Source organism: Protopterus annectens, chromosome 9.part0 (assembly GCF_019279795.1).
Source record: "Protopterus annectens isolate FY-2018-M chromosome 9.part0, PAN1.0, whole genome shotgun sequence".
NCBI classification, from domain to species: Eukaryota; Metazoa; Chordata; order Ceratodontiformes; family Protopteridae; genus Protopterus; species Protopterus annectens.
The window spans coordinates 570,087,640-570,103,473 of NC_056743.1; the positions used below are offsets into that span (position 1 = coordinate 570,087,640).

General features: G+C 38.2%; 1 protein-coding gene across 2 annotated transcripts in view; it reads left to right on the forward strand.

Annotated features, from left to right (window-relative positions):
* SLC23A2 (solute carrier family 23 member 2) overlaps positions 1 to 15,834 on the forward strand; it is a 1,130,684-nt gene that overhangs the window by 85,691 nt on the left and 1,029,159 nt on the right. The window lies entirely within an intron of this gene.

Genomic DNA, 15,834 nt, shown 5'->3' on the forward strand with positions numbered 1-15,834 from the left:
GTAGTCTTCTTTCTGAAGTGGGCTGCCAGAGATATAATTACTGGGGCTGTTAATTTTCAAAGTCAGAAGGGAAAGATTTGTATTTTTGCTGATGTGTCCTGCAAAAGAAGGTATAAAAGGGATGACAAAAAAAATTCTAAGACTCAAAGAATTTTCTTAAACATGCCAGCTTAACTTCAATGCAAAGGAATGTATCCAACTGGGAAAGGAAACACAGATGAGAGTACATAATGGGGAGCAGTAACAATTGCAATAAAAATGAAAGGTTCCTGAGGTATTCATATCAGATGACCTTAATGGCTAGCAAGCAGTGTGAGCGAGCAGAAAGGAAGGCAGACATAATACCAGGTTGAACATTTAAAAGCAGCAGTGCTAGAAAATAAGGTAGTATGTGACTTTATGGGCAGTTGCTAAGACCCATTCTAGAATACCATGTGGAATCCTAGGCAGATCATCAGTCTAATAACACATACAGGACAGAGGAGGATGAGAGGGAGGCAACAAAAATACTACCTGCTTTGAATGAAAGATACCAAAAGAGCATAACATGTATAATATATAATACAGGTGGCTGGTTGACATGATAGAAAGTTTTAAGTACTTTAAGCAAACCAGTAGAGCTTAAGGGTATACTTAATTTAAAAAAAGCAGCAAACGTGGATGGTTTATTTTGTTGTAAAATTCAAGACAGGCAGGAGGCTAATAAGGAGGCATGTTGAAGTATTATTTCATAAAAAGGGTAGTGGATAATTAGAACGGTCTTTCAGAAGTGGTGGTAGGATCAAAAACAAGAAATCAAGAATGAATAGGACTGGCATAATACTATACTTTTGTGGACTACAGTTGGCTGGGGGTGAGAGTTATTTTTTAGATAAGTAAGTAAGGCCTGTAAATTAATTAATAAATGTCGGGAAACTGGGTGGGCAGTGATCCATTTCTGCTATTAGAATGTATAAATCCATGATGCTGGTTAATGTAACAAATGTGTAATTAAGAGCACTATAAGAAATGTATGAATGGGTGTCTTTACTGATTTGTCTGTTTAGTATGTGTTGAAGTGATTTTTGTCCATGAGGAAGATGAGAAAAAAAGAGAAGTAAATAAACTACATAAGAGAAAGAAATATTTATAATGGACTGAAAAAAATCAAGTTTATATAACGCTAGAAGAGCAAAACTGTCAGAGGGCATCTTTAAGTAATTAAGGTGTAAAGAAATGCGAAGGTTGTGATAAATGGATTTTAAGGTATAACATTTAGTGTACTCTCTGTAGCTTTATTTGTTCCAGTTTTTAAAGCAACTAGTGAGGTTTTCTGTCACACCTCTGGCCACTGTTTTATTTTTTTGTTTGTATATAGCTTTCTTCCTATTTTACATTCATACAGTAGCGTTACACAGCTGAACAGGTGCCAACAGGTGAGGTCAGACAGAGGAAGTGAAAAGGGTGTAGTAAGTCAACAAAAAGGGCAGGATGTCAGTGTCTAGAACAGTACAAAGACTATGCACATAGGTGTACCTGTGATCTTATTTGTCTCTTCTGAAAAGACATAGCATGAAAGCAACACGGAGATGTTTTATGGCACCCAAAGCATACTTAAGAGCAGGAGTCACCTAGTGATGGTCATGTACAAACCTGTCATGTATAAGCTAGTGAAATGGAAATATGATAGAGTACTACATTTTTCAGGAAATATAACTGCTCAAATACAGTGAAAAAGTAAATGCCTCTGCTTAATATACAAACATAAGATAGTCTTCTGTCCAGAAAAGCTTATCTAGATGAAATGCAGTCTTATGTAATGCAATCTCCATCCTTTTAAGCAGATCATTGCAGGAGTCCTGTATTCCTACCATCTGAAAAAAACATTCCATATCATCCCTTTTCACTGAGGTGGCACTTCTACTGAAATATCTAATTTTAGACCCATTGCTATTTTATCCCCCCTCAAAAATGTTGGAGAAATGTGTGAATGAACAACTACTCCAGCATCTCTTAAAGGAACATTTATTAACCAATAATCAACATGATTTTAGACCTGCTCATAGCACAACTGCTCAACTAACTTATACAGATACTGTAAATAAACCAAGGGGTAAAGTTAAACGCATCTTCCTTATTCCTAGACTTATCAAAAGCTTTTAACACTGTGTCTCATAAAAAACTCCTACTACAACTGCCCACAATGGGTATCTCACGACCTACTCTTCAGAGATTTAATAATTACTTGTCAGAATCCTACCAGGCAGCACCCTTTCCCCTCAATACAGGTGTCCCTCAAGGCTCAGTTCTCGGTCTTTTTCTGTTTAATATCTTTATAAACAATCTTCACGCTTCTGTTCAACGAGCATTGCATGTACAGTATGCAAACGATTCTACCCTTATCTCCTTTCAGAGAGTCTAGAAAACCTAGAAAAGACTCTACAAAATGCCTTTAACTGTACTGAAAATTGGCTTTGTAACCACAAGCTCCTTCTTAATCCAAGGAAAACCAAACTCCTTTTAGTCTTTTCCTAAATCACCTACCCACGAAAAACAAAACTTTAAAAAAAATCCCGTCCCTAAACAATATGCCAATTGAAGTAGTCCCTCATATAAAGCTGCTGGGGGTTAAATAGAGGACAACCTCAAATATGATCTCCACGTGCAGAGCAGTATAAAAAAATGGTACTTTTCCATCATTAGGGCAACAGTGCTAGCAGGCACACGCAGGTATCGCACAGCTGCCAGCCCTGAAATGGCTCTTTTGAAAGAGAGACAGACAGACATTAATGTACCTCTCTGTAACCCATTTTTCCCTCAATCGCAGTCATTCTCTTTTACCATTCCCATTCCTTCTGCAGAACTCACAGCTTTGTTATTACATATGTAAATGCAACCATTTGTGTTTTTATTCAGTTTACACTATGTGCTACAGTGAAGTGATGTATACTGTATTAGTCCTGTGATCACCTTCATCGATCGGCTGAAATGGTTTATTTTTATATTTCAGCAATGCTGTGCAGCTATTGCAGTTTTTAAGTTCTGTGTTGATTTTGCTTTACCAACGGTGCTGTACTGAATGGATTATCTGTAATATTTTACTACTGTAGTTGGCTTTCTGGCTACACTACACTACACTACACTGCATGGATCTACTGACCACAACAGTGTAGTCCGATCAGTATTATGCTTCATTCTGGATTGTTAAGAAACAACAAAGAATATGCACAGGTAAACATTTTACAGTTTAAAAATAATGCAAGCATGACATACTGTATAAAAATGATAAAATGTCTCACAGATTAACATGTCAGTGTTGTTCACCATGAATGCACAACCAGGGCTGCAACTTAAGGCAGTAATGCAAACCTTATGGGGGACGCTACCACAAGACCTAAAAAAATCATACCCGAAGTGGCTGTGTCTCCCCAGAAAGCAGATGCACAACCTATTCGCACCACTTTCTTGTCAGACGAAAACCGCCTTGATTGTAACACATACTAACCAACAAGACTCGACTTCAGAATATTATCCTTGGGACTTTGAATCAGACAAATTAAACACAGAGATGAAATCCCTTCGAGACTTTAACACACTGCTTGTCCCTTTCTCACATAATGTACGACAACCACACAAACCACTGGCTTTTGGTATTCCATGTGAAAAACACTTCCTAAAGTTCATGAAAAGCAGCTCCTAAAGATCATTAGAACTGTTGCCCTGATAACGGAAAAGTTCCAAAAAAACTCACAAAAGATGGGAACGTTAAATTGCTGACTGCATCCACTAGAGTCACTTTTGCAACTACATACCTACTTTTCTGTCTATTATATGGTTCTCCATGTTGACAAACCTTCAGTCCACCCTATAATCTAAACCAGAACAGTGATACAACAAGGTAACTAGATTTGCAGCTAATACAAATCACAGAACACATTACTGTTCTGCACTAGAAACTTTAAATTGGCTACAATGAGCCCTCCAACTAAATTATAACCATCTTCTCTTAACACACAAAATTATATTTAATGCCATTTTTTGCCCAACTATAAGTACAATTCTCCAGTGCTACCTCCCAAATTGAAACCTTTGATCTTCTGGCAAAAATCTTCTTGACCTGTATAAGCCTTATAAAAACTGCAGTCATAGTCTGTACTCGCACTGTGTAGCAGTCTGGAGTACAATCCCTGCACCAGTCAGGATAATAGGTAATATTCTTTATTTAAGTTGCAGCTGAAATAATTCCTCTCTGGCTCCTGGCTTTGCACATGATGCTCTTCTCCTCCAATACCTATATACATCCTCTCTCTTCCTTTCCTTGCTTTTACTTTTCTTGCACTTATTTCCCTTAATCTTCCTTTTAATCTTTATTTCTCCTGCCTCCCACAGCTACTCCACTTCTTACCTCTAAGAAATGCTTATCTCTCACTCCCCTCTTCCTCTCCTCATCCTTATCCACTAAGTGAGTAAGAAACTCTTTCACTTATAACATGTCAAGACGTGTCGGTGCTACATGATATTGTTTTTATCTTGCTTTAGTCATGGTATAAGTATATTATTCTACATGTCACATGTATATTACTGTTTTTATTAAACTATGTATTTATAGTATATTTAATACGATGTCAGTTTTCACCTGTGTACACATATTTTCTGTTCTTTTATTTGTGGAGTTTTTCCTCCTAGGGTCACAGATGGAAATGGATAAAATTATCCAGTCGGACTTTACCAGTAAACAAATGTTGAAAATAAAATATATTTATGTTTGTTTTATTGTTTATTATTTTAGTTAATTGAAATGATGAACTCACCCAAAATGGATCTTTTTGTTTTTTAATACCTTTATTGAATTAAAGACAAAGACATAGACACATATACATTTATATAATTGAAAACAAATCAGATGAGTATATTCCTAGTTACAAACATTATAAATTACGTGTTTTTTTATAACTATCATCAGTCCAGCGTTACATAAATTGCTCAGTTCCTGCCTTCCCTTAAATCTCACTCTTTCTCTAAAATATTATTTTGTATGTATTGTTCCCACAATTTCTATTTTTTCTATGTGATTTGCTAGTGCCCTTTTCTAAAGATCTCACTTCCAGTTCTTTTGTCTATGTTACAGTATTGAAGACTTGAAATGAAGTTAGTTTAGACTTTGATTTCCATTTTCTACTAATTGTTTTTTGGCAGTCACCAGAATTAAACTTAGCAAGGTCATACTATGTTTAGGAAATTTAGATTTTGTATTCCAGTTCAAAAAAAATCATTTTCTTAGTTACATCTGTTTGCTCACCCAATATTTCTGATAGAGTCCTCTAGAGGACATTCTTGAAGTCTGGCAACTCATTGCACTCACAAAATGTATGTTCCCGGTTCATAGGTGTGTACGAGGCTAATGGCCCTGGGGCCTATACAAGCCTAGCTATAGGATTAACCTGGCATCGTGCCACCTGACCTTAGTTCCCAGTGCCTCTGTCAAGTAGAGCCACTGGAGTTATCACTGAGGTGAATTTTCTGTTTCCCATCCACTCATCCAGATTTCTCTTGAAGTTGCCTCTTTCTTTCACAACACTCCTCCAATATTTTCCATCTACCAGAGGAAAATTCCCCTGGAATCTGCTTGAGGTACAAAAACATCCATGCAAACACTTCCAAGCAAACATCCTAAATCCTGTAAACTTGTTTCATACTTGGGAACCATACATATTTGCTCCTAAAGTTTCCTCATGGATTCTTTATCCAGTCTCTTTTTTCCTAATCTTTAATCTCCCCTGATTTATTCTGTAGTTATTGCGCAGGATTTTATATACCCTACTAATTATCCTTTTTTTAACAGTAGCTTCTGTTTTAAATTCAACTAAAAAGTCTACTAGAACAGGCCTGTCACTTAGGATTCCACTATCCCTTTTTCTTTCTCTGTACTATAATATCAATACCTGGTAGGGAAGGCAATCTCTAGCCTGCATTCCAAATGTTTCCTTGGCCTCTTCCCATTCTGTTACCCTTCCCTCTATAGTTATTTGCTACCAAAACCTTGGTTCTTTTGCCACTTTTCCCCCAATAAATTCCCACCCTCTCTTGCCTATTCTCTGTACCCCTAATTGCAGTCATCCCTATTAACAAAATCTCTTTTCTCCATTCTCGTGTTGGCTTAGCTGTTAAAATACTTTAAGCTATTCTATGAATAAATGACACCGCAACCCCATGAGCAAAATGAGAAAAAGGGGTTCAGGATGGATGGATGGATTTTCTGAATATAATATTCTTTATGGCTGTTATTATTCTTTAAATACCTGTATCCCACTCTCTTCTTATTTCTTGAATTTCCCCCATTTCATCATCATCCCTTTCCACTTTAAAGTATAGCTTACTGCTTGTGTTATATATATATATATATATATAAGCCTTAACAGTGTGGCTGTAAAACATCCCTTCAAAATAGGTAACCCTAAGCGTCTTGTTCTATTGTAAGGATCAGTTTATTCCACTTAACCCTTGCTGTCTTCCCTCCTCTCAGATAAATTCCTTCAGCTCTTTATTAATTGTTGTCCACAACTTCTCCTCTGGTTGATGAAAAAATATGCCTGACTTGTATATAAAGCTAAAGGGGCTAAAAACATTTTCACAGCTTGGTATCCATTATCCATAAACAAGACCAGTTTCTCAGTGTTTATATTGTCTTTTGTTTAGTCTCTTCCCATATATCCTTAGCTGCCATAACAGAAATTTTTTAAAACCATACTCCTAAATACTTTATTATGTTGCCCTAAATTTGGGTATTACTGAATCAGTTCATGTGTGGGTACATAATTTATGACTATAAGCTTTGTTTTAGTTTCATTAACTTTATATCTTAAAAAGACTTGAAACTGTCTCATAATATTCCACAACACTGAGATGCCCTTTTCTGGTTTTATAAGGTCCAAAATAATACAATCTGCAAATAAAGCCAACTTTTCATGATTACAGTGCAAATTAAATCCTTGAATTTATGAATCCCTGATTTTCTTTGCCATTAGCTCTAAATATAAAATAAACGACAATGGAGATAGAAAATACCCCTGCCTGTTTCCTGTGTTCGGACACAACATGTCAGAGAGGAACCCTCCCACGTTCATTTTTGCCTCTGATCCCTCATATATCATCCTTCTTCTTCTTTCGTTTTTTCCCGGTTAGGGGTTGCCACAGTGGATCACCTGTCTGCTCGTGAAGGCGCACACATGCACACACTCACACCTAAGGCCAATTTAGAGTGTCCAAATCCACCTACAGCATGTCTTTGGGATGTGGGAAGAAAACGGAGCACCCAGAGGAAACCCACGTGACCACAGGGAGGACATGCAGACTCCGCACAGAAGGCACCCCGGCCAAGGATCGAATCGGAGAACCTCTTGCTGTGAGGCGGCAATGCTAACCGCTGCACCACCATGGCCACCCACCCTCATATAACATCCTACTTACCTTTATTATTGTATCAGGGAATGTAAATACTTTCATTGCCCTACTCATAAAATCCCAGCTTACTCTGTTCAATGCTTTCTCTGCATCAAAACCCACCAAAACAGGGGTATTTTCTTGCATTCAGCTAAAATGGACCTTTTTAGACAATGAAAATATACATTGTATGCTACAGTAAATATGGGAAGAAAAGTATGGCAGAAAATATACAATCAGTCTTACAACTGCATGACTACAAATACTTTAGATAGTAATGTACAAACACTGTCAAAATTCTACATTGCAAAGGGATATCATTACAACCATCACTAATCTGATTTTATATTCCTATACATGGTGTCACAAGACGTGTCAGTAGGAATGTAAAACACGGTAAAAGGACAGCATTACAGTTAATAGTAATCTGTCTCTACTCATAGGCATGGTGTCAGCAGACACTGTCATTGGAATATGATACACAGTAAAAGGACAGCATTACAGTTAATAGTAACCTGTCTCTACTCATAGGCACAGTGTCAGCAGACACTGTCATTGGAATGTGATACACAGTAAAAGGACAGCATTACAGTTAATAGTAACCTGTCTCCACTCATAGGCACAGTGTCAGTACATACTGTCATTGGAATGTGATACACAGTAAAAGGACAACATTACAGTTAATAGTAACCTGTCTCTACTCATAGGCATGGTGTCAGTAGACACTGTCATTGGAATGTGATGCACAGTAAAAGGACAGCATTACAGTTAACAGTAACCTGTCTCTACTCATAGGCATGGTGTCAGTAGACACTGTCATTGGAATATTATATACAGTAAAACGACAGCATTACAGTTAATAGTAATCTGTCTCTATTCATAGACATGGTGTCAGTAGTCACTGTCATTGGAATGTGATGCACAGTAAAAGGACAGCATTACAGTTAATAGTAACCTGTCTCTACTCATAGGCATGGTGTCAGTAGACACTGTCATTGGAATGTGATACACAGTAAAAGGACAGCATTACAGTTAATAGTAACCTGTCTCTACTCATAGGCACGGTGTCAGTAGACAGTCATTGGAATGTGATACACAGTAAAAGGACAGCATTACAGTTAATAGTAACCTGTCTCTACTCATAGGCATGGTGTCAGTAGACACTGTCATTGGAATGTGATACACAGTAAAAGGGCAGCATTACAGTTAATAGTAACCTGTCTCTACTCATAGGCACAGTGTCAGTAGACACTGTCATTGGAATGTGATACACAGTAAAAGGACAGCATTACAGTTAATAGTAACCTGTCTCTACTCATAGACATGGTATCAGTAGACACTGTCATTGGAATGTGATACACAGTAAAAGGACAGCATTACAGTTAATAGTAACCTGTCTCTACTCTTAGGCATGGTGTCAGTAGACACTGTCATTGGAATGTGATACACAGTAAAAGGACAGCATTACAGTTAATAGTAACCTGTCTCTACTCTTAGGCATGGTGTCAGTAGACACTGTCATTGGAATGTGATACACAGTAAAAGGACAGCATTACAGTTAATAGTAACCTGTCTCTACTCATAGGCACAGTGTCAGTAGACACTGTCGTTGGAATGTGATACACAGTAAAAGGACAGCATTACAGTTAATAGTAACCTGTCTCTACTCATAGGCACGGTGTCAGTAGACACTGTCATTGGAATGTGATACACAGTAAAAGGACAGCATTACAGTTAATAGTAACCTGTCTCTACTCATAGGCATGGTGTCAGTAGACACTGTCATTGCTATGTGATACACAGTAAAAGGACAGCATTACAGTTAATAGTAACCTGTCTCTACTCATAGGCACGGTGTCAGTAGACACTGTCATTGGAATGTGATACACAGTAAAAGGACAGCATTACAGTTAATAGTAACCTGTCTCTACTCATAGGCACAGTGTCAGTAGACACTGTCGTTGGAATGTGATACACAGTAAAAGGACAGCATTACAGTTAATAGTAACCTGTCTCTACTCATAGGCATGGTGTCAGTAGACACTGTCATTGGAATGTTATATACAGTAAATGGTCAGCATTACAGTTAATAGTAACCTGTCTCTACTCATAGGCATGGTGTCAGTAGACAGTCATTGGAATGTGATGCACAGTAAAAGGACAGCATTACAGTTAATAGTGACTGGTCTCTACTCATAGGCATGGTGTCAGTACATACTGTCATTGGAATGTGATACACAGTAAAAGGACAGCATTACAGTTAATAGTAACCTGTCTCTACTCATAGGTATGGTGTCAGTAGTCACTGTCATTGGAATGTGATACACAGTAAAAGGACAGCATTACAGTTAATAGTAACCTGTCTCTACTCATAGGCACAGTGTCAGTAGACACTGTCGTTGGAATGTGATACACAGTAAAAGGACAGCATTACAGTTAATAGTAACCTGTCTCTACTCATAGGCACGGTGTCAGTAGACACTGTCATTGGAATGTGATACACAGTAAAAGGACAGCATTACAGTTAATAGTAACCTGTCTCTACTCATAGGCATGGTATCAGTAGACACTGTCATTGGAATGTGATACACAGTAAAAGGACAGCATTACAGTTAATAGTAACCTGTCTCTACTCATAGACATGGTATCAGTAGACACTGTCATTGGAATGTGATACACAGTAAAAGGACAGCATTACAGTTAATAGTAACCTGTCTCTACTCATAGGCACAGTGTCAGTACATACTGTCATTGGAATGTGATACACAGTAAAAGGACAGCATTACAGTTAATAGTAACCTGTCTCTACTCATAGGCATGGTGTCAGTACATACTGTCATTGGAATGTGATACACAGTAAAAGGACAGCATTACAGTTAATAGTAACCTGTCTCTACTCATAGGCATGGTGTCAGTAGACACTGTCATTGGAATGTGATACACAGTAAAAGGACAGCATTACAGTTAATAGTAACCTGTCTCTACTCATAGGCATGGTGTCAGTACACACTGTCATTGGAATATGATACACAGTAAAATGACAGTACACACTGTCATTGGAATGTGATACACAGTAAAAGGACAGCATTACAGTTAACAGTAACCTGTTTCTACTTGTAGGCATGGTGTCAGTAGACAGTCATTGGAATATCATACACAGTAAAAGGACTGCATTACAGTTAATAGTAACCTGTCTCTACTCTTAGGCATGGTGTCAGTAGACACTGTCATTGGAATGTGATACACAGTAAAAGGACAGCATTACAGTTAATAGTAACCTGTCTCCACTCATAGGCATGGTGTCAGTAGACACTGTCATTGGAATGTGATACACAGTAAAAGGACAGCATTACAGTTAATAGTAACCTGTCTCTACTCTTAGGCATGGTGTCAGTACACACTGTCATTGGAATGTGACACACTGTAAAAGGACAGCATTACAGTTAATAGTAACCTGTCTCTAATCATAGCCATTGTGTCAGTAGACACTGTCATTGGAATGTGATACACTGTAAAAGGACAGCATTACAGTTAATAGTAACCTGTCCCTACTCATAGGCATGGTGTCACAGGACTTGTCAGTAGGAATGTATTACACAGTAAAAGGACAGCATTACAGTTAATAGTAATCTGTCTCTACTCATAGGCATGGTGTCAGTACACACTGTCATTGGAATGTGATGCACAGTAAAAGGACAGCATTACAGTTAATAGTAACCTGTCTCTACTCATAGGCACAGTGTCAGTACACACTGTCATTGGAATGTGATGCACAGTAAAAGGACAGCATTACAGTTAATAGTAACCTGTCTCTACTCATAGACATGGTGTCACTAGTGTCATTGGAATGTGATACACAGTAAAAGGACAGCATTACAGTTAATAATAACCTGTCTCTACTCATAGGCATGGTGTCAGTAGACACTGTCATTGGAATGTGATACACAGTAAAAGGACAGCATTACAGTTAACAGTAACCTGTTTCTACTTGTAGGCATGGTGTCAGTAGACAGTCATTGGAATGTGATACACAGTAAAAGGACTGCATTACAGTTAATAGTGACTGGTCTCTACTCATAGGCATGGTGTCAGTAGACACTGTCATTGGAATGTGATACACAGTAAATGGACAGCATTACAGTTAATAGTAACCTGTCTCTACTCATAGGCATGGTGTCAGTAGAAAGTCATTGGAATGTAATACACAGTAAAAGGACAGCATTACAGTTAATAGTAACCTGTCTCCACTCATAGGCATGGTGTTAGTAGACACTGTCATTGGAATGTGATACACAGTAAAAGGACAGCATTACAGTTAATAGTAACCAGTCTCCACTCATAGGCATGGTGTCAGTAGACAGTCATTGGAATATCATACACAGTAAAAGGACTGCATTACAGTTAATAGTGACTGGTCTCTACTCATAGGCATGGTGTCAGTACACACTGTCATTGGAATGTGATGCACAGTAAAAGGACAGCATTACAGTTAATAGTAACCTGTCTCTATTCATAGGCATGGTGTCCCAAGACTTGTCAGTAGCAATGTATTACACAGTAAAAGGTCATCATTACAGTTAATAGTAATCTGCCTCTATTCATAGACATGGTGTCAGTAGACACTGTCATTGGAATATGATACACAGTAAAATGACAGTACACACTGTCATTGGAATGTGATGCACAGTAAAAGGACAGCATTACAGTTAATAGTAACCTGTCTCTACTCATAGGCACAGTGTCAGTAGACACTGTCGTTGGAATGTGATACACAGTAAAAGGACAGCATTACAGTTAATAGTAACCTGTCTCTACTCATAGGCACGGTGTCAGTAGACACTGTCATTGGAATGTGATACACAGTAAAACGACAGCATTACAGTTAATAGTAATCTGTCTCTATTCATAGACATGGTGTCAGTACACACTGTCATTGGAATGTGATGCACAGTAAAAGGACAGCATTACAGTTAATAGTAACCTGCCTCTACTCATAGACATGGTGTCACTAGTGTCATTGGAATGTGATACACAGTAAAAGGACAGCATTACAGTTAATAGTAACCTGTCTCCACTCATAGGCATGGTGTTAGTAGACAGTCATTGGAATGTGATGCACAGTAAAAGGACAGCATTACAGTTAATAGTAACCTGTCTCTACTCATAGACATGGTGTCAGTAGACACTGTCATTGGAATGTGATACACAGTAAAAGGACAGCATTACAGTTAATAGTAACCTGTCTCTACTCATAGGCATGGTGTCAGTAGACACTGGCATTGGAATATCATACACAGTAAAAGGACTGCATTACAGTTAATAGTGACTGGTCTCTACTCATAGGCATGGTGTCAGTAGACACTGTCATTGGAATATGATACACAGTAAAATGACAGTACACACTGTCATTGGAATGTGATGCACAGTAAAAGGACAGCATTACAGTTAACAGTAACCTGTTTCTACTTGTAGGCATGGTGTCAGTAGACAGTCATTGGAATATCATACACAGTAAAAGGACTGCATTACAGTTAATAGTGACTGGTCTCTACTCATAGGCATGGTGTCAGTAGACACTGTCATTGGAATATGATACACAGTAAAATGACAGTACACACTGTCATTGGAATGTGATGCACAGTAAAAGGACAGCATTACAGTTAATAGTAACCTGTCTCTACTCATAGGCATGGTGTCAGTGTACACTGTCATTGGAATGTGATACACAGTAAAAGGACAGCATTACAGTTAATAGTAACCTGTCTCTACTCATAGGCACGGTGTCAGTAGACACTGTCATTGGAATGTGATACACAGTAAAAGGACAGCATTACAGTTAATAGTAACCAGTCTCCACTCACAGGCATGGTTTCAGTAGGCAGTCATTGGAATGTGATACACAGTAAAAGGACAGCATTACAGTTAATAGTAACCTGTCTCTACTCATAGGCATGGTGTCAGTAGACACTGTCACTGGAATGTGATAGTAAAAGGACAGCATTACAGTTAATAGTAACCTGTCTTCACTCATAGGCATACTGTCAGTAGACACTGTCATTGGAATGTGACACACAGTAAAAAAACAGCATTACAGTTAATAATAACCTGTCTCTACTCATAGGCATGGTGTCACACGACTTGTCAGTAGGAATGTAATACACAGTAAAAGGACAGCATTACAGTTAACAGTAACCTCTAAGCTACTCATAGGCATGATGTCAGTAGACACTGTCATTGGAATGTGATACAGTAAAAGGACAGCATTACAGTTAATAGTAACCTGTCTCCACTCATACGCATGGTGCCACAGGACTTGTCATTGGAATGTAATACACAGAAAAACGACAACATTACAGTTAATAGTAACCTGTCTCTACTCGTAGGCATGCTGTCACAAGACTTGTCAGTAGAACTGTAATACACAGTAAAAGGATGGCATTACAGTTAATAGTAACCTGTCTCTACTCGTAGGCATGCTGTCACAAGACTTGTCAGTAGAACTGTAATGCACAGTAAAAGGACGGCATTACAGTTAATAGTAACCTGTCTCTACTCATAGGCATGGTATTAGTAGACACTGTCAGTAGGAATGTGATAGACAGTAAAAGTACAGCATTTCAGTTAATAGCAATATGTCTCCACTCATAGGTATGGTGTCAGTAGACACTGTCAGTGGAATGGGATACACAGTAAATGGACAGCATTACAGTTAATAGTAACCTGTCTCTACTCATAGGCATGGTGTCAGTAGACACTGTCATTGGAATGTGATACACAGTAAAAGGACAGCATTACAGTTAACAGTAACCTGTTTCTACTTGTAGGCATGGTGTCAGTAGACAGTCATTGGAATATCATACACAGTAAAAGGACTGCATTACAGTTAATAGTGACTGGTCTCTACTCATAGGCATGGTGTCAGTAGACACTGTCATTGGAATATGATACACAGTAAAATGACAGTACACACTGTCATTGGAATGTGATGCACAGTAAAAGGACAGCATTACAGTTAACAGTAACCTGTTTCTACTTGTAGGCACAGTGTCAGTAGACAGTCATTGGAATATCATACGCAGTAAAAGGACTGCATTACAGTTAATAGTGACTGGTCTCTACTCATAGGCATGGTGTCAGTAGACACTGTCATTGGATTATGATATTCAGTAAAATGACAGTACACACTGTCATTGGAATGTGATGCACAGTAAAAGGACAGCATTACAGTTAATAGTAACCTGTCTCTACTCATAGGCATGGTGTCAGTAGACACTGTCATTGGAATGTGATACACAGTAAAAGGACAGCATTACAGTTAATAGTAACCTGTCTCCACTCACAGGCATGGTTTCAGTAGACAGTCATTGGAATGTGATACACAGTAAAAGGACAGCATTACAGTTAATAGTAACCTGTCTCCACTCATAGGCATGGTGTCAGTAGACACTGTCACTGGAATGTGATAGTAAAAGGACAGCATTACAGTTAATAGTAACCTGTCTTCACTCATAGGCATACTGTCAGTAGACACTGTCATTGGAATGTGATACACAGTAAAAAGACAGCATTACAGTTAATAATAACCTGTCTCTACTCATAGGCATGGTGTCACACGACTTGTCAGTAGGAATGTAATACACAGTAAAAGGACAGCATTACAGTTAACAGTAACCTCTCGCTACTCATAGGCATGATGTCAGTAGACACTGTCATTGGAATGTGATACAGTAAAAGGACAGCATTACAGTTAATAGTAACCTGTCTCCACTCATACGCATGGTGCCACAGGACTTGTCATTGGAATGTAATACACAGAAAAACGACAACATTACAGTTAATAGTAACCTGTCTCTACTCGTTGGCATGCTGTCACAAGACTTGTCAGTAGAACTGTAATACACAGTAAAAGGATGGCATTACAGTTAATAGTAACCTGTCTCTACTCGTAGGCATGCTGTCACAAGACTTGTCAGTAGAACTGTAATACACAGTAAAAGGACGGCATTACAGTTAATAGTAACCTGTCTCTACTCATAGGCATGGTATTAGTAGACACTGTCAGTAGGAATGTGATAGACAGTAAAAGAACAGCATTTCAGTTAATAGCAATATGTCTCCACTCATAGGTATGGTGTCAGTAGACACTGTCAGTGGAATGGGATACACAGTAAATGGACAGCATTACAGTTAATAGTAACCTGTCTCTACTCATAGGCATGGTGTCAGTAGACACTGTCATTGGAATGTGATACACAGTAAAAGGACAGCATTACAGTTAACAGTAACCTGTTTCTACTTGTAGGCATGGTGTCAGTAGACAGTCATTGGAATATCATACACAGTAAAAGGACTGCATTACAGTTAATAGTGACTGGTCTCTACTCATAGGCATGGTGTCAGTAGACACTGTCATTG